The sequence below is a fragment of the Lagenorhynchus albirostris genome, chromosome 3, assembly GCF_949774975.1.
Source record: "Lagenorhynchus albirostris chromosome 3, mLagAlb1.1, whole genome shotgun sequence".
NCBI lineage: Eukaryota > Metazoa > Chordata > Mammalia > Artiodactyla > Delphinidae > Lagenorhynchus > Lagenorhynchus albirostris.
In genome coordinates, this window is record NC_083097.1 from 161,332,174 (window position 1) to 161,351,634 (window position 19,461).

The 19,461-nt window shown below is 39.4% G+C and overlaps 1 pseudogene; it reads right to left on the bottom strand.

Annotated features, from left to right (window-relative positions):
* Window positions 1–10,991: 10,991 nt before the first annotated feature.
* On the bottom strand, window positions 10,992–18,427 carry LOC132518475 (large ribosomal subunit protein P1-like; annotated as a pseudogene).
* Window positions 18,428–19,461: the final 1,034 nt, after the last annotated feature.

Sequence of the window (19,461 nt, forward strand, 5' to 3'; positions counted from 1 at the left end):
AGTGACCTACAGGATTGCACTTGTAGTCAAAGAGAGGAATGTAATGAATTCTAATAAGAATGAGCACAAACCATTAAGTGATGTGAGGTATAATAGTACAAGATGCTCAGAAGGACTTCTTCTTATAGGAGTTTGGCTTTAGAGGATTTGACTGCTACCCAAGAAAGCAAGACGTTTTTCTGTGTTGGATGCCGTGAGGAGGGTAACTTTATTCTTTCGTTGGTTATCATAATCCTTGTTTTCTAGAAGGCAAAAACAGTGTAGTGGAGCTAAACTTAATTCATAAGAAGCCCCAGTTACATTAGAAAGAAGAGGGCTATACTGGTCATTTTTATTATTTGGAGCTTTATCTTTTATCAATTTTAGAGATATGGTTACAAAATACCCTAATTTTTGTCTTGGTCCATCATAGTCAACAAATACCTTTGATGAAGGTGGTGTGTTAAAGTTGTGACATTTTTCTCTTCACCGGGAAAAGACTTGGCCTTGCAAAGAATGCAGGCCAGTTCCCTGTCCTCTGGAACAGCTTTTCCTTTCCTACTTGTTATCCAAACACTGGTGTACTTCCTACAGTGTATTAGACACCCTTTACTATAAAGTTCAAGTCTCTTTTAATATCTCATTTATGACTCAACTTTGTAAGTTTAGGTAATTTGTGAGAGAACACATACCTAGCAAGAGAGAAAGACAGGACCACTGTTGCAATCAAGCCTTTTTTTCTCAGAGACTATACTCTTTTTTTTTTAACATCTTTATTGGAGTATAATTGCTTTACAATGGTGTGTTAGTTTCTGCTTTATAACAAAGTGAATCAGTTATACCTATACATATATCCCCATATGTCTTCCCTCTTGCATCTCCGTCCCTCCCACCCTCCCTATCCCACCCCTCTAGGTGGTCACAAACCACCGAGCTGATCTCCCTGTGCTATGTGGCTGCTTCCCACTAGCTATTTATTTTACATTTGGTAGCATATATATGTCCATTGCACTCTCTCACTTAGTCCCAGCTTACCCTTCCCCCTCCCCATATCCTCAAGTCCATTCTCTAGTAGGTCTGCGTCTTTATTCCCGTCTTTCCCCTAGGTTCCTCATGACCTTTTTTTTTTCTTAGATTCCATATATATGTGTTAGCATACGGTATTTGTTTTTCTCTTTCTGACTTACTTCACTCTGTATGACAGACTCTAGGTCCATCCACCTCACTACAAATAGCTCAATTTCGTTTCTTTTTATGGCTGAGTAATATTCCATTGTATATATGTGCCACATCTTCTTTATCCATTCATCTGTTGATGGACACTTAGGGTGCTTCCATATCCTGGCTATTGTAAATAGAGCTGCAATGAACATTGTGGTACATGAGTCTTTTTGAATTATGGTTTTCTCAGGGTATATGTGCAGTAGTGGGATTGCTGGGTCGACTATACTCTTAATGCTAATGTTTCAACATCCCTCATTGCCATGCACTTTAGAGTCAGTATACCCCATTTAGCACAAATAATCAAGGCACTGTAGGATTTGGATACAGCAGCATGAGACAAACAGGTTCTTGCATTCCTGGTGCTTATATTTTTGTGGGAAAAGAGATATGGTAAAGCTTTGGTTTATAGATGGAAATAAGGGCTTTGATGGAATGTAAGGCAATAATGTGAGAAAATAGGGAACCTGCCGTGTGTATATATCTTTTCTCTGAGGGTAGGTGCCTCAGTGAATGATGATGTCATTATTGATCACTGAATTTCTACCATATAATACATCTTAAACACTCTTTCAGGAACTGCTTGACTGTGTAATTAAATAGATTGCACCAGTATAGAAATCCTGTATTCCTGTGATTCACAGTAAAGATTCCCCATAAAGATAAAGATACAGACATGGTTCATCTTTGTTTTTGCAACTGTTAAACATTTTGTTTATAGAATATGTGCTCATGAGTTTGGACATTGTCACCTGGATCTTGGGACTTCCTATTGATTTGGGCCACGTCATTTGAGGGAATTTTCATTTACCTTTACATTTTCTAAAATGTTACAGTATTTGGCATTTTCATTTTGTTCCTTTACACACTAAGCAACACAATGTTTACCCCATTAAATCATGGAGTTCCTCCCATTTAGGGAAACACATTCATCTGCACTGTTCTAGCCCATCCTGACTTTATCCTATGAGTAGAGTGATAACTGTGCAAGTCTGCTGTGGTTTCCTAGTGGAAACATGAAAAAAAGCTGTGGATGGGGCTTCCCTGGTGGCGCAGTGGTTGGGAGTCCACCTGCCGATGCAGGGGACACGGGTTCGTGCCCTGGTCCGGGAAGATCCCACATGCCGCGGAGTGGCTGGGCCTGTGAGCCATGGCCGCTGAGCCTGCGCATCCGGAGCCTGTGCTCCACAGCGGGCGAGGCCACAGCAGTGAGAGGCCCGCGTACCGCAAAAAAAAAAAAAAAAAAAAAAAGCTGTGGATGTTTAGAGGCAGTCATCCAAGGAATAATTGAGGTGAGCTGTAGAGAGGGGGTATTATTTTGGGTAATATCCTAATTTAGTATAAAAGGAGAAATGAGAAATTTTCCAATGTCTTTTTATTGCAGGAGTGGTTGGAAGTCTTGTGTATCAGTGATCCATTGGCCCATTTTGCTATCCAGAGGTTTCATTTCCATATGCTTAGACTTCCAGCATGTGTTGTGTAAGAGTAGGAGACAAAAGTAATAGCTGTGAGGATGGACCGGGAGTTTGGGGTTCGTAGATGGCAAACTATTACGTTTAGAATGGATAAACAACAAGGTCCTAACTATATTCAATATCCTGTGATAAACCATGATGGAAAAGAATGTCTGTATGTGTATAACTGGGTCACTTTGCTGTACAGCAGAGATTGGCACGGCATTGCAAATCAACTATACCTCAATTTTAAAAAAGTAATAGCTGTGATATGTAAAATAGATAGATTGATAGATGGGAGGGAGGGAGGAAATGAATAACACAAATGCCTTCATATGCTAGGAGATGGTTAAACTCTCCTGAACTTTGATTATGTGTTCTGCCTTTTTTCCCACCATTCTGGGATCCTTCCAGGAAGAATTGAAGGGCTGGGGAAGAAGGACATGGGCCACAACAGGCCTTTCTTACAACCCTGTCTTAACACCCACTAGGGCTGCACCCGTCCTCCTCTCATCACCTCATCACATAACTAAGAGTGAAGAGAGAGGGCTCCCACATCTATCTTTGAGTAAGTCAGATTCCTCAGACAGATCTTTGGAAATACTCTGGTTCTGAAACATAAAGGTGTGTCCCAAGTGGGATCTGCCTGGGGACATCCTCATTCGTGTAAACCAGCATGATTTCCTTCCTTGGCCATCCATAGACCATTTCCAGATCATTGTTTCCCAACTCAAGCCTACTTGTGCCTGCTTACTTGGAAACATCTTTAGAAATCCATGCGTATTCCACTCTGGAAAATTTATCTGAGACAATACCTGGGGCTGTGAGTTGCAAGGGTGACAGAAGCAATTGGCAGAACCCATGTCATGGGCAGATTCCATCAGCCACAGAGACCACAGGCATCGCATGTTTATCAGATATGCTTGCTTACTTGTTCACAGACACTTACAGTTGGGAAATAAATGGCTGTAGTATTTTTCAAACTTAACAGTTCATTCCTGTCTCCCTCCCCACACTCCTTTACCATAGAGGCTTTTGCAGCCTTCTGTTATGCATCTAAGAGTCTTTAAATCACCCATGGTGGATTTAAATTGCCAAAGGCATTCTTGTACCAGAAACTATTCTCAGCCAGTGCTGCACACAAGTACAGAAGCCACTACTAGCAACTGACAGAGTCTTTTTGTAAACGGAGTTGATCCTCCAAAGTCAGCTTTTCACTTGTCCTTGGGTCATAAATGCAGGACCCCTCACGCTTTCTAACCAGAAGCCTCTTCACTGAACATAAACTGATACTTACAAAACAGAGCCAAAATTGGCACCTCCAACATAATCCCATCTGAAGAGGATGTGTGTTCCCCTGTCCTCTGATTGATGTAATCCATTCTGGAAGATGTCACCTTTCTAGATATATTGGTGTCTTTTAGAATCAGTCAGAAGCACATGAGTTACCATGGAGTTCATATTTTTATGGACATTGTGCTGCCACCAAATCTGATGGAGTCTACTACAGAGATGCTGTGTTCTGTCTTTAGATCAAAGAGGCACCTGTGATCAAAAACTGGACCCAAGCATCAGATGGATTAGTCAAGCTCCAGGCCATTGCACTAGCACTAGAGAATTCCCTGGCCAAAAATCAAACTCATCTGCGCATTATTACAGATTCTTTGGCCATTGACAATGATCTAGCTGTCTCATCCATCCAATAGCAACAACTCATCCAAGGTCACCCTTTTGAGCAAAAGAACTCTGGGACTATATCACCTCAAATACCTAAGTACAAATCAAGGTCACTGCTTATGCTACACATACTGCCTCAGTCTGCAGAGGCTCATTTCATTGTTCAGGATGACAAATTGACTCATATTTCTGAGACACATACCTACACCTGAGATCTTACGGTATTAATCTTGGCCCTATGAGCTCCTGTAATCAGTAACCATTTAGAGGTCTCTAGCATAAAGTTTAAGCAAGATTCAAGGGACGGGACTTCCCTAGTGGCGCAGCAGTTAGGAGTCCACCCGCCAGTGCAGGGGACGTGGGTTCGATCCCTGGTTGGGAAAGATTCCACATGCCGCGGAGCAACTAAGCCCGTGCACCACAGCTACTGAGCCTGCGCGCCTAGAGCCCGCGAGTGAAAACTACGGAAGCCCGCGTACCTAGAGCCCATGCTCCGCAATAAGAGAAGCCACCACAAGGAGAAGCCCACGCACCAGAAGTAGAGAAAGACTTTGTGCAGCAGTGAAGACCCAACGCAGCCAAAAATAAATAAATAAAATAAATAAATAAATAAAAATTCAAGGGACTTCCCTCCTTTGCCATGGCTAACTTAGTGACTGACTAATGCACCTGATGTAGGAAAAGTCACCACTTCTGACACTTTGCTGTACAGCAGATTGGCACAGCCTTGTAAATCAACTCTACTTCAATAAAAGAAAAGAAAAGGCACCACTGCTAATATAATTTTGATGCATCTACTGTCCAGGCTGAGGAAGTGTTCCCTACAGCTGACAGCAAATAGACTCTGTAGGGCCCCTTACTCCCTCTGCTGGACTACTTGCTATGATGGGACCATTTAAGAAACTGTATATAGACAAATTATTCATTCTATTATAAATAACCTGCTGAAGCCAAAACCTAAGGACTCACCAAGACACTCTAGAAAATACTGATAGTATCAACTAATTTTTTCAAAATACAAAGCACTGGGCTCTTGAAAAAAGTATTCAGTGGACCTTGTACCTCTCTTAAGATCCCCAGCTACAACCCTCAGAAGATGGCCTAATAGTTTACCTAGACAAATCTTACTTCTAAATAGGTCTTTCTGCTGTGCTAGGCTTTAGTTACATTCAATCCCAAGTCTTTGGAGCCAACTACTTCATTCTGATCATTAAATCTACTGGCACCTTATAAGTAGAGAAGTAGAGGCCCTTCTATACTAGACATTTCTGTCTTTGTTTTATTGTAATAGTGCACCCTGGCCACCACATTTATATCCCACTCCCAGCATCACCTGTAGCATGTACCCTGCAGGTCAGTATTTCATTTTGGGCACACTCCTTTAAAACTACTCTGGCCCATCCAACATAAATGTGCTGTTTTCCTACCATTTGTACTCACATGCTCAATGTCATGGGAGTCACTGGTACTGACCTATGCACACATGATATCAAATACATTGTTAATGCCAATCGTGAAATGTCCAAAACTTATTCAAAATACATGTAGCATACAGGTAATGTTTGAGATGTTTTCCATGAAGGACAGCTCTCTGGCAGCCATGGTAGCTGATGAACACTTGGCTTTGGACGGTTTATTAGCCAGAGAATTCTGTTGCCCTAAAAGGGCCGCTTGCAGTGTGTATGTTGGCTACACTGGCAAGGTGCCACTAATAACACAACAAATGAGACAAATTAAATAACCTTATGAAAATAGTTGAATGTAGTTCTGGAATCATACTTGAACACTTTACTGGATCTCTCCAGTACACTGGGACAACTGGATTCAAATGTTCTTTTGAAGTTTTGTCATCTTAATTGTAATATGTACTTGTGCTTTATACAAGTACATATTAATGTACTTTTAATTAATATTCAGATTCAAAATCATTTAAATGAGATGTGGCATCATTCAGTCAACAAAGCTAAGAGTGAACTTTAATAAAGACCCTGACCTCATTTTTGTTGTTTGACTCTTAATTGGCTCCAGATACCTGCTCACCCTGCTTGGCCCACAAGGGGTAAACAAATTAGGAAAGGTGACCCATGCCCCTTTTATTTTTGTGTAAGTGGGTATGAGGGTCAAACTGTGAAGACCTGTAGCCTCTACCCCTATACACCTTAAAGGGCCAAGCCATTAACCTTTGCCCAAGTCACCTCAACCCACTTACCTTTGCCCTACTCTCCTTAGTAAGTACCTTTGAGTAATAAACATATTTCTATTACCTTGATGCATGTGGTGACATTTTCAGTAGGGTATTAATCCTGACCCCCAAAAGGGCAATGGTAAAAGGGAAGGTAACCCATGGAAAATGTCTTTATTGATGCAGAGGTGACAGGAGAGGGAATTTTGAGAAGATGAGGATAAGACATCCAAATGCAGAGATCCCAGTGTGATAATGTTTTTGAATGCATTGCTCACAAAGGAAACCACCTACGTGGTCACTTGCAGTACAGTCTATGTGAAAATGGTATCATCTCACAAGAGAAAAATACAGAGCAACACAAGTGAATGGATGGTTTCTGTTCTGATAAGTAAAGACCTTGGAGTCAACATTCTCATCTTTAGAACAAGAAAAAATGCTGAAGAAACTGAAAATCAACACCTCTTCATATATCCATGAGATATTTGAGGTTATATGGCAAACCAGTGCTCCAAAAACAAGTGATTGGTGGATATAGAGAATTATGATACTGAGAAGAGAAGCCACTGGAGCCAGCATCCTCTGGGAACATATAAACTGTAATAGATAAATTGCTGGACACAATATGAACTAGCTTGAGCTCTAAGAGGAGGGAGTTAAGGGACCACTCCCCCACACACAAAGTTTGTGAATTTTTCCTGCAGGAGTCCAAATAGGTTCTCCTGAGAAGATTGGCAAAAATTGTCTCATGCAGGAATTGGAGGGAAGCATTTTGATATACTCACAAAGCGGTTCCATTCTCTGTAACTTACGTGGTTCCTCAAAGGAAACTGATTTGCCAGTGCCTAATCTGATTGGAGAAAGAGCAGTCAGACAACTCCCTGACCCTTCAGGTTTCTTCTCTGACAAAAAGGAGGAATGCATGCTAAGAGCCTGTTCTGAAGTTCATAGTCCAGGGATTCTGTCCCACCAAAACATTACAGATTTAATCCTAACATAAAAGAACCTTTTCCCACCCGCATACCTTCCCACCATATCAACAAGGCTCCAGTAGAAAAACAGTGGATTAAAAAAACAGATGCAAGACCCAGACTCTACTTACTAATGAGTTTCTAGAGATACCCAGACACAGCAGGGGAGAAAAACACAAGGACACTGGAGGATATTAAAGCCCCCAACCTACAGCTAGGGCAAACATTAAAATTCCTATTTAAGAAATGTCACACTGGGGGCTTCCCTGGTGGCGCAGTGGTTAAGAATCGCCAGCCGATGCAGGGGACACGGGTTCGGGCCCTGGGCCAGGAAGGTCCCACATGCCATGGAGCAACCAAGCCTGTGCTCCACAACAAGAGAAGCCACCGCAATGAGAAGCCTGCGCACTGCAACAAAGAGTAGCCCCCACTCGCTGCAACTAGAGAGGGCCTGCACGCAGCAATGACGACCCAACGCAGCCAAAAATAAATAAATAAATAAATTTATTTAAAAAAAAAAAAGAATGTCACACTGAAGGCCTATTTACCTCAAATCTTGTGAAAATTGAGAAACATGGAAATTAAATAACGTGCTCCCTGGTTTCACTTTTTTGTTAAAATTGTTTTGGTTTCATTTTTACATAAACCATAAACATTTTGGTTTCACTTTGTTAAAATTGTTTTGGTTTCATTTTTCCATAAACCATATTCATCTTATTTTCCATAAACAGTATTCAAATTTCAAGTTCCCTGATCAGACATTATCCGAACCTTGGAATTTCAACCAGAAGACAGGTAAGTGTTGGATCTGAGCATTAAAGATAGACATTTTATATGTACATCTGCATTTGAAGAGAAAATGTATATCTGCTTCAAATGTTATAAGCAGGTAAGGTGCAAAAATAAAAGCCTGAGGGACTTCCCTGGTGGTCCAGTGGTTAGGACCCTGCACTTCCACATGTTCCCCTGGTTGGGGAACTAAGATCCCACATGCCACACAGTGTGGCCAAAAAAAAAAAAAGTAAAAGTAAATAAGTAAAAATGCAAGATAAAACTTTTAAAAAGCCTGGGACAAAATTCAAAATCATGAGAATAATTCAACTTACATCTCATACTGTAAAAAACACCAATAACAACATGCAATTTTTTGGTCAAAACCGTATGTGGATGTTTCTTATAAATATTCTATTAGCTGTGTTTACAAATTACTGTATACTAACAAATGTTATCTTTATTTTTCACTTACTGGGAGCATATGTTGAAATATCCCCCTTCAATTATGGATTTTAAGATCCACTCTAATTTTCTTCATTTAATCATTATACATTCTGAGTCAATACTAGCATGTAATACAAGTTCGGGAAATTTATTCTCAGGAAAATTTATTTTTGTTCTTATATAGTTTAAATTTTTGTGATTAACCTAACTTCTCATTCACTCATAATATCACAGACATGTTTCTGTCAGTACCCTCTTGCCAAAGAAAACCAGGACACACCTGTAGTCACAGAGAGTTATGTGTTGACTTGTAGTAATAGGCATGACCACAACCAATAAATGACTGGGCTTACAGGTAAGAGGGTGCCTTGAGCACCCTTATAGCATTTGGACTAGTGTTAGTGATTTGATGTTTGATGAAGCAAGACGTTGCTCTCTATTGGATGCTGTGAGAAGGTAAATGTAATTCTGTGATTGGTGATCATAATCGTTGAGAATTTGGTCATCTTTGTTGTAGATACTATGTTCTCTTTTACCATTTTAGAGAAATGATTATAAAGTTTCCTTCATCTTGTTTTATCAAGCATGGTCACACAACAGCATTGTCTGATGGTGGAGGTTTGTGACTTTTTTCCCTTCAACAGAGTAAGACTTGGTTTACTGTTGAGTGGGCCAGTCCAGTGCTGTTTTTCCTTTCTTACATGTTATCTAAACATTTAGACGTTTCTTACTGTGTAGTTGACGCTTTTTAACTGTTTCCAAACAGTAGCTTAGTCATAATATACAAATTCACTCCTTAGCAGACTCCATAGTGCTTTCATTATGTTTTGTGGAAGTAAATTTCTAGGCCCAATTTGGAGCTGCCACCTCAAAACATAGACCAAGACTGAGATAACTTTCCTGTCCCTGTAAATGCACTACCTGACTGGGAATGCAGTACAGCCAGCCAGCCAATCTCTAACTGCCAAGAATCTATAACGATTACTTTGTTCCATATAAGTTCAGATATGCAACCCCCGCCAATGAACTGAACACACATACTCTTTCCTTATTCCCTGAATGCCTTTCTCTACAAAAGCTTGCAGCCCTGTTCCTTGGTTTGCAGTTCTCTGGACTCTTGAGAGTAGAGACCACCTGCTTCATGATGTATGAAATAAATTTGCTTAGATAACTAAACTGTTCTCTTTGATTATTTTAACACATTTAGTCAACTGAGGTGCATGCGTTTAGATTAAATGTCAGACATATGTGCTAGCAAGGGACAAAGACTGACCACTGTTCAAATCAGGCCTTTCTTGCTGAGGGACCTAGTGTTTTTTTTTTAAGGTATAGTTGATTTACAATATTACATTAGTTTCAGGTGTACAGCATCGTGATTTAGTATTTTTATAGTTTATATTCCATTAAAAGTTATTATAAGATAATGTCTATAATTCCCTTTGCTATGTAATACATACTTTTTGCTTATCTATTTTATACATAGTAGTTTGTACCTCTCAATTCCATACCCCTAAGTTGCCCCTCCCCCCTCTCCTCCCCCTCTGGTAACCACTAGTTTGTTTTCCACATTTGTGAGTCTGTTTCTGTTTTGCTATATACGTTCATTTGTATTATTTTTTAGATTCCACACATAAGTGATATCGTACAGTATATGTCTTTATCTGACTTATTTCACTAAGCATAATATTCTCTAAGTCCATCCATATTTCTGCAAATGGCAGAATTTCATTCTTTTTATGGCTGAGTAATATTCCATTATATATATATATATATATATATATCACATCTTTTTTATCCATACGTCTGTTGATGGACACTTGGGTTGCTTCCATACTTTAAACAGTGCTACTGTAACATTGGGGTGCATGTATCTTTTCAAAATAGTGTTTTTGTCTTTTCTGGATGTATACCCAGGAGTGGAATTGTTGGATCATATAGCAACTCTGTTTTTAATTTTTTGAGGAACCTCCATACTGTTTTCCATGATGGCTGCACCAATTTACATTCCCACCAACGGTGTACAAGGGTTCCCTTTTCTTTACATCCTATTTGTTATTTGTAGACTTTTTGACAATAGCCATTCTGACAGGTATGATGTGATATCTCATTTTGGTTTTGATTTGCATTTATCTAATAAATAGGGATACTGAGCATCTTTTCATGTGCCTGTTAGCCATCTGTATGTCTTTGGGAACATGTCTGTTCAGGTCTTCTGCCCATTTTTTGATTGTGCTGTTTTTGTTGTTTTCTAAGAGTTCAGCTTTTTATTGAGCATGTTACGAAAGAGGTTTAGTCAAAAAGACCAAAGCCCATGTCATCATCATACTCCTCACATTATTCTTTCTTTGCTTCCACTTTCTTCTCCTCAGCTGGGGCGGCAGTGGTGGAGGGGGCAGGTCCACTAGCCCCTACATTGCAGATGAGGCTCACCATGTTGACATGGGTCAGAATCTGTGCAAACAAGCCTGGCCAGAAAGGTTCAACATTTACATTGGCTGCTTTAATGAGGGCATTGATCTTATCCTCCGTGATCTTCACCTCATTGTCACGCAGGATGAGGGCTGAGTAGGTGCAGGAGTAGGTGCAGGTGGGCTACAAGGCAGTGGAGGCCACAGTGCGAGTGCTAGGTGTGGTACTGCCTGGCGTGATGCTAGTTGCTGGTCCCCAATGCGGACCTTAGCTTCCTCTGAAGAGCTGAGCCACCTTAGCGGTAGCTGAGGAAAGCAGGCTGTTTCTTTGGGGGTTTTGTTTTTTGGGGTTTTTTTAATTGAAGTATAGTTGATTTACAATGTTGTGTTAATTTCTGCTGAAATCACCAAAAGTCAAAAGTGAATCAGTTATATATATATATATATATATATATATATATATATATATATATATATTCTTTTTCATATTCTTTTCCATTATGGTTTATCATAGCATATTGAATATAGTTCCCCATGCTATACAGTAGAACCTTGTTGTTTATCCATTCTATATATAATAGTTTGCATCTGCGAATCCCAAACTCCCAATCCATCCCTCCTCCACACCCCCATCCCCCTTGGCAACCACAAGTCTTTTCTCTATGTCTGTGAATCTGTTTCTATTTCATAGGTAAGTTCATTTGTGTCATATTTTAGATTCCACATATGAGTGATATCATATGGTATTTGTTTTTCTCTTTCTGACTTTCTTCACATAGTATGATAATCTCTAGGTCCACCCTTGTTGCTGCAAATGGCATTATTTCATTTTTTATGGCTGAGTAGTATTCCATTGTATATATGTACCACATCTTCTTTGTCCATTCATCTGTTGATGGATGTAGGTTATTTCCATGTCGTGGCTATTGTAAATAGTGCTTCTATGAACATTGGGGTATGTGTGTCATTTCAAATTAGAGTTTTCTCTGGATATATGCCCAGAAGTGGGATTGCTGAATCATATGGTAGCTCTCTTTTTAGTTTTTTAAGGAACCTCCATACTATTTTCCATAGTGGCTGCACCAACTTACATTCCCACCAACAGTGTAGGAGGGTTCCCTTTTCTCCACACCCTCTCCATCATTTGTTATTGTAGACTTTTTAATGATGGCCATTCTGACTGGTGTGAGGTGGTACCTCATTGTAGTTTTGATTTGCATTCTCTAATAATTACTGGTATTGAGCATATTTTCATGTGCCTTTGGCCATCTGTATGTCTTCTTTGGAGAAATGTCTATTTAGTTCCTCTGCCCATTTTTTGATTGGGTTGTTTGGGGTTTTTTGATACTGAGTTGTGTGAGCTGTTTATATATTTGGAATATTAACCTCTTGTTGGTCATATCATTTGCAAATATTTTCTTCCATTCAGTAGGTTGTCTTTTCATTTTGTTGGTGGTTTCCTTTCCTGTGCAAAAGCTTTTAAGTTTAATTAGGTTCCATTTGTTTATTTTTGTTTTTGTTTCTTTTGCCTTGAGAGACAAATCCAAAAATATATATATCTACAATTTATGTCAGAGAGCGTTCTGCCTATGTTCTCTTCTAGGAGTTTCATGGTTTCAGATCTTAAATGTAGGTCTTTAATCCATGTTTATTTTTGTATATGGTATGAGGAAATGTTCTAATCTCATTGTTTTACATGTAGCTGTCCAGTGCTGAGGGACCTAGTCTTTAATGTTAACTTTTGACCATCCCTCTTCTACCCAGCACTCTAGCGTCAAAACTTATGTAATTAAGCACAAAATTAATCAAGGCACTCTATGGTCTGGATATAGTAGCATGAAACAAGTTCTTACAATTCTGGTGCTTTTAGGTTTGTGGGGAAAGAAATACTGTTAACAAACAATAAAATTTGGTTTATAAATCAGAAGTAAGATATTAAAAGATTCAGTATCCCCACATACAATATTCATTTTTAATATTTTGCCTCATCTCTTTTCCTATTTGAAAGTAACATACTCTGACTCCCATATAACGTTTGACATTTGGCAACATCTTGTGAGGGTCTGTGTATACTTAAGGGTGAGGAAGAACCTGGTTTGCTCAGAAGCTTCTGTGGATGCTGGGATTTTGTCATTGCGTTGTCTGTCTGCATGATACAGTTGGGGTTATCAGTAATTACAACTTGTTTAGATATTTTTGGTTAGGAGTAGAAAGTAAAAGGAGATAATACCTTTTGCTACTTAAAAGAGGGAATTAGGGCTTCCCTGGTGGCGCAGTGGTTGAGGGTCTGCCTGCCGATGCAGGGGACATGGGTCCATGCCCCAGTCCGGGAAGATCCCACATGCTGCGGAGTGGCTAGGCCCATGGGCCATGGCTGCTGGGCCTGCACGTCCGAAGCCTGTGCTCCGCAACGGGAGAGGCCACAACAGTGAGAGGCCCGCGTACCGCAAAAAAAAAAAAGAGAGGGAATTAGAGCTTGCATTTGTGGGACTTCCCTTGTGGCACAGTGGTTAAGACTCCGTGCTCCCAATGCAGGGGGCTGGGGTTTGATCCCTGGTCAGAGAACTAGATCCCACATGCATGCCACAACTAAGAGTTTGCATACCACAACTAAAGAGCTGGCAAGCCGCAACAAGGGAGCCCGCCTGCTGTAACTAAGACCTGATGCAACCTAATTAATTAATTTTTAAAAAAAGAAGTTACATTTGGAAGAGATTTATTGTTAAAACCAGTGATATTTTCTTTCTCCCATTTCAAGCCCTGGGCAAAAACCTTATGAAAACATGTAGATGGACTGTTATGGCCCCATTGAACATCTGACTCTGTTGCAATGTCATTAAAATGAATTTTTGGAGCCAGTTCAGTTTGTCTTTAGCTTTATAGACATGGCCTTATTTGTATCTATTGCTCTCCCTTTCATGGAAGCATAATAAAGGAAAGAAAAAAACAGCGTCCTATCAATCAGTCAGTCAATCAGAAATAAGAGCTTTGAAGGAAAGTTCACAATGAATGTAAGATAACAGGGGAACCAGAGGTGTGTTGTGTATTTCCTCTATGGAGGGTAGAGGTCTCCATGATTAAGGATGTCATCAGGAATTATTTATGTTGCCACCGTCTAATACAAATTAAATTAACACTGTTTCAGGAATTGCTCAGGTATGAATATAAATAGTAGGTGTGATACAGACAGCATCCAGCATTTGTGAGGGCAACAGTAATGATTCCTATTAAAATAAAGGTATATTCACACACATTAAGATAAATAATATAAGAAAACACTAAAACAGAAAATAAGAAGTGTTGGAAAGAATGTGGAGAAATTAGAACATTTGTGCACTGTTGTTAGGAATACAAAAATGGTACAATCAGTATGGAAAAAGATAAGTAGTTCCTCAAAAAATTAAAAACAGAATCACCATATAATCTAGCAATTTCACTTCTGGGTATATACCCAAAACAGTTGAAAGCAGAATCTCTAAGATATACTTGTAAACCTATCTTTTTAGCATCATTTATTCACACTAGGCAAATGGTGGAAGCAACTCAAATGTACATAGACTTATGAATGGATGATCAAAGGTAGTATATACATACAATGGGATATTATTCAACATTAAAAACTAAGGAAATTCCAACATATGCTACAACATGGATAAAGCTTGAGGACATTATTTTAAGTGAAGTAAGCCATTCATATGAAGACAAATACTGTATGATACCACTTATTTGAGGTACATAAAGAAGTCAAATGCATAGAGATTGAGAGTAGAATGGTGGTTTGCAGGGGAGCGAGCAGAATGGAGGGGGTAGTTGTTTACTGGACATAGAATTTCAATCTTGGAAGATGAAAAGAGTTCTGGAGATCGGTAGTGATAGTCGTACAGCAGTATAAATGTAAATGCCAATAAACTATATACTTGAAAATGGTTAAGATGGTAAATTTTATGTTATGTGTGTTTTACCACAATAATAAAACATGGGGGAAAATCCACAGGACTGCACAGACCCCATTGGACCCTAAAATGCCACAAAGCCCTAAGCTTCTTTCCTCCTTGTTTTTTTGTTTTGTTTTGTTTTTTTTGTTTTTTTGTTTTGTTTTGTTTTGTTTTTTGCGGTATGCGAGCCTCTCACTGCTGTGGCCTCTTCCACTGCAGAGCACAGGCTCCGGACGCGCAGGCTCAGCGGCCATGGCCCACGGGCCCAGCCGCTCCGCGGCACGTGGGATCCTCCCGGACCGGGGCACGAACCCGCGTCCCCTGCATCGGCAGGCGGACTCCCAACCACTGCGCCACCAGGGAAGCCCTTTCCTCCTTGTTTATAGCACTAAATCTGTCCATTTTCCTGTGTTCATAAAGGACCTTTTCCAAAGCAGTGCCTTTGACTCTAAGGCTGTCTCTAGACTTGGTCCCCAGGCTTGGCTTACCTACCTCCTCACCTCTCCTCTCCAGACCTTGCAACCCCACTCACTGGCCTAAGCCTCAGGGACTATGTGAAGCCTGTCCTATTGTTTGTTTACGAAAAATTTATTTTAAAAAGTAAAATACTACATTCAACATATTCAACCTAATGGAAAAGAAATCAATAAAGAAGCGAAGTTGGGACTGAAATGTCATGAGAACTGTTGGGGAAAAAAAGGTAAAATGCAGGTGTAATATAAATACTCATATAATGGGTAAAATAATCCAATCAAGAGTCAGAAAAAAAAAAGTCAGAAATTATCACCGTATGTTTAAGACAAAAAAAAAAAAGAGGCAACTGTATGCTCTCCATAGGAAATGCTTTTAAATTCAAAGATGCAAAAAGATTGAAAGTAAAAGGATCAGAAAAAGATGTATATGTAAATACACCCACCAGAAAGCTGGAGAGACTCTCCTAATACCAGGAGGGAAAAAGACTTTAAAAGAAAAAATATTACTAGAGATATAGAAGGCTGTATCATGAAAAAGGTCGATTCATCAGGAAGCTGTAACATTTATATGTGCATTTAATAACAGAGTGCCAAAATAAATGAAGCAAAAGAGAAATGAAGGGAAAAACAACAGTAAATGGAGACTCCAGTATCTCACTTTGAATATTATATACACAACTAGGCAAAATATCAACACAGAAATAAAAGACTTGTAAAACACTATAAATTAAGTACACCTTACGTGTCTGCAGAACACTGCACCCAACAACAACAGAATATATATTCTTCAGAAGTGCATATGAAACCTCCAGGGTAGAACAAATGCTAGGACATAAACTTCACTAAATTTAAAATACTAAGAATAAATACTTTTATGGTCTGTGACAACAATGGAATGAAATTAGAAATCAATAACTTAGGAAAAACTGGAGAAATTCACAAATATGAAAAAAAATACTCGTAAATAACCAATGTGTCAAAGAAGAAATCCATACAGAAGTGAGGAAATGTCTCAAACCAATAATCTCACCTTCCACCTTATCACACTTGAAAGGATGGGCACCAACACACACCCCCCCCCAATGAGATGAAGGAAATAAAAAAGAGCAGAAAATAGAGAATAGAAACAGCATATAGGAATCAGTGAAATCAAAAGTGAGGTGTTTGAAAAAAATTAATAAAATTGACAAATCTTTAGCTAAACTGACTGAAAGAAAAAGAAGACTCAAATTCCGAAAATCGGACAGAAGGAAAGACTATTCCACCAACCTTACAGCAATAAAAAGGATTATAAAGGAATTCAATGAACAGTATGGCAACAAATTAGATAATTTAGATGAAATAGACAAACTCCTAGAAATATACATCCTGCAGAAAATAACTCAAGAAAAAAATAGAGTTTCTGACTATACGAGTGACGTGGTTGAATTACTAAGCAAAAACTACTCAAAAGGAAAGCCCAGGCCCAAATGGCTTCACCATAGAATTCTCCAAATCATTCATAGGTTTAATATGATTCTTCAGAAACCCTCCCCACAAATAGAATCAACACAACACTTCAAACTCATTCTATCAGACCGGTATTACTCTTACTTTAAAACCAAAGGTATTATTAAAAAATGAAGAAACCAATTTTCCTTGTGAAAATGGATGCCAAAAAAATCAACCATACTAGAAAACCTAATCCAGCATCATCTAACCACAAATATACAGCGTGACTAAGTTGGATTTACTTCAGGGATGCTAGGTTGTGTTAATATCTCAAAATCAACTTAGGCAATATAATGTATTAATACAGTAATAAGCAAAAATGTCATGATCGCCTCAGTAGACTCATAGAAAGTACAGTTGACCCTTGAACAACATAAGTTTGAACTGCACAGGTCCACTTATATGCAGATCTTTTCCAAAAAATATATTGGAAAAAACTTTGGAGATTTGCAACAATTTGAAAAAACTTGCAGATGAACCATGTAGCCTGGAAATATTGAAAAAATTAAGGAAAAGCTAGATATGTCACGAATCTATTAAATGTAGATACTAGTCTATTTTATCATTTACTACCACAAAATATACACACATCTATTATAAAATGTTAAAACTTATCAAAACTTATGCAGTACGCCTGAAACTAACACAACATTGTAAATCAACCATACTCCAATAAATTTTTTTAAAAAGACTAGTAATACAAAAAAAAATACAAAACATAAGGACCATAGTAAAAAAAAAGAGAGAAGGGTATTCCTTAAGCCATTGCTGCCACTATGCCAGCAGGTATGGAAATCTTGCACGTTTTATGAAATACTTTTTTTAAAATTTATTTTATTATTGTATTTTATTTTATTTTTTGGCTGCATTGGGTCTTTGTTGCTGCGCGTGGGCTTTTCTCTGGTTGTGGCGAGCAGGGGCTACTCTTTGTTGCCGTGCGTGGGCTTCTCAATGCAATGGCTTCTCTTGTTTTGGAGCATGGGCTCTAGGCACGGGGGCTTCAGTAGTTGTGGCACTCAGACTCAGTAGTTGTGGCACACGAGTTAGTTGCTCTGCAGCATGTGAGATCTTCCCAGACCAAGGCTCGAACCCATGTCCCCTGCATTGGCAGGTGGATTCTTAACCACTGTGCCACCAGGGAAGTCCCAAGACTGCCTTTTAAAGTTCTTTTGGTATTGGAGAATGCCCCTGATGACCCAGAACCCCACAAGTTCAACACTGAAGGCACCAAAGTGGTCTACTGGCCCCCAAACACAAGGTCTCTAATTCAGCCTCTAGATCAGGCAGTCATAAGGACTTTTTTTTTAATGTCTATTTATTTATTTGGCTGTGCCAGGTCTTAGTTCCGGCACACAGGATCTTCATAGCGGCATGCAGGGTCTTTTAGTTACGGCCTGCAGGATCTTTAGCTGTGGCATGTGGGATCTAGTTCCCTGACCAGGGATCGAACCCAGGCCCCCTGCATTGGGAGCACGGAGTCTTAGCCACTGGACCACCAGGAAAGTCCCCATAAGGACCTTTAAGTCTCATTATACACACCACTCTATGAAAAGGATTGTCAATGCTATGGAGGAGAACTCCAAAAGAGAGAACATCATGAAAGCTTGGAAGTATTGCACCATCAAAGATGCCATCTTTGTTATAGAAAAAGCTGTGAAATCCCAAACAATAAATTCCTGCTGGAGAAAACTGTGTCCAGATGTTGTGCATGACCCCACAAAATTTATGACAGAGCAAATCAAGGAAATCATGAAAGAGATTGTGGGTATGGCAAAAAAAATTCGGTGGGGTGGTGAAGGGTTTCAAGATACGGATTTTGGAGAAATTCGTGATCTAGTAGACACCACACCAGAGGAATTAACAGATAAATTGATGGAGATGAGTGCTTCCAAATCATTGCCAGACGATGAAGATATAGAAGCAGTGCCAGAAAAAAACTGACTAATGTCTAATGACAATCAAAGAGTTTCCGTTATTCAAGACTACTTTTGGACTTCCTTGGTGGCGCAGTGCTTAAGAATCCTCCTGCCAATGCAGGGGGCACGGATTCAATTCCTGGTCTGGGAAGATCCCACATGCTGCGGAGCAGCTAAGCCTGCACGCCACAACTACTGAAGCCCCCGTGCCTAGAGCCCATGCTCCAAAACAAGAGAAGCCATTGCATTGAGAAGCCCACGCACGGCAATGAAGAGTAGCCCCTGCTCGCCACAACCAGAGAAAAGCCCACGCTCAGCAACAAAGACCCAACGCAGCCAAAAAAAAAAAAAAAAGACTGCTTTTGACTTCTTTTTGACGTGGACCCTTCTATGATACAGGCACTGAAACTAAAGCAAATGGTGGAAGAAGAATTGGTACTATAGAAACATTTTTTTAGAAATGAATGAAATATTTTTAGAGAAATGAAACATTTTTAGAGAAATGAATAAGCAAAAGAGTCAGACAGAAATTATAG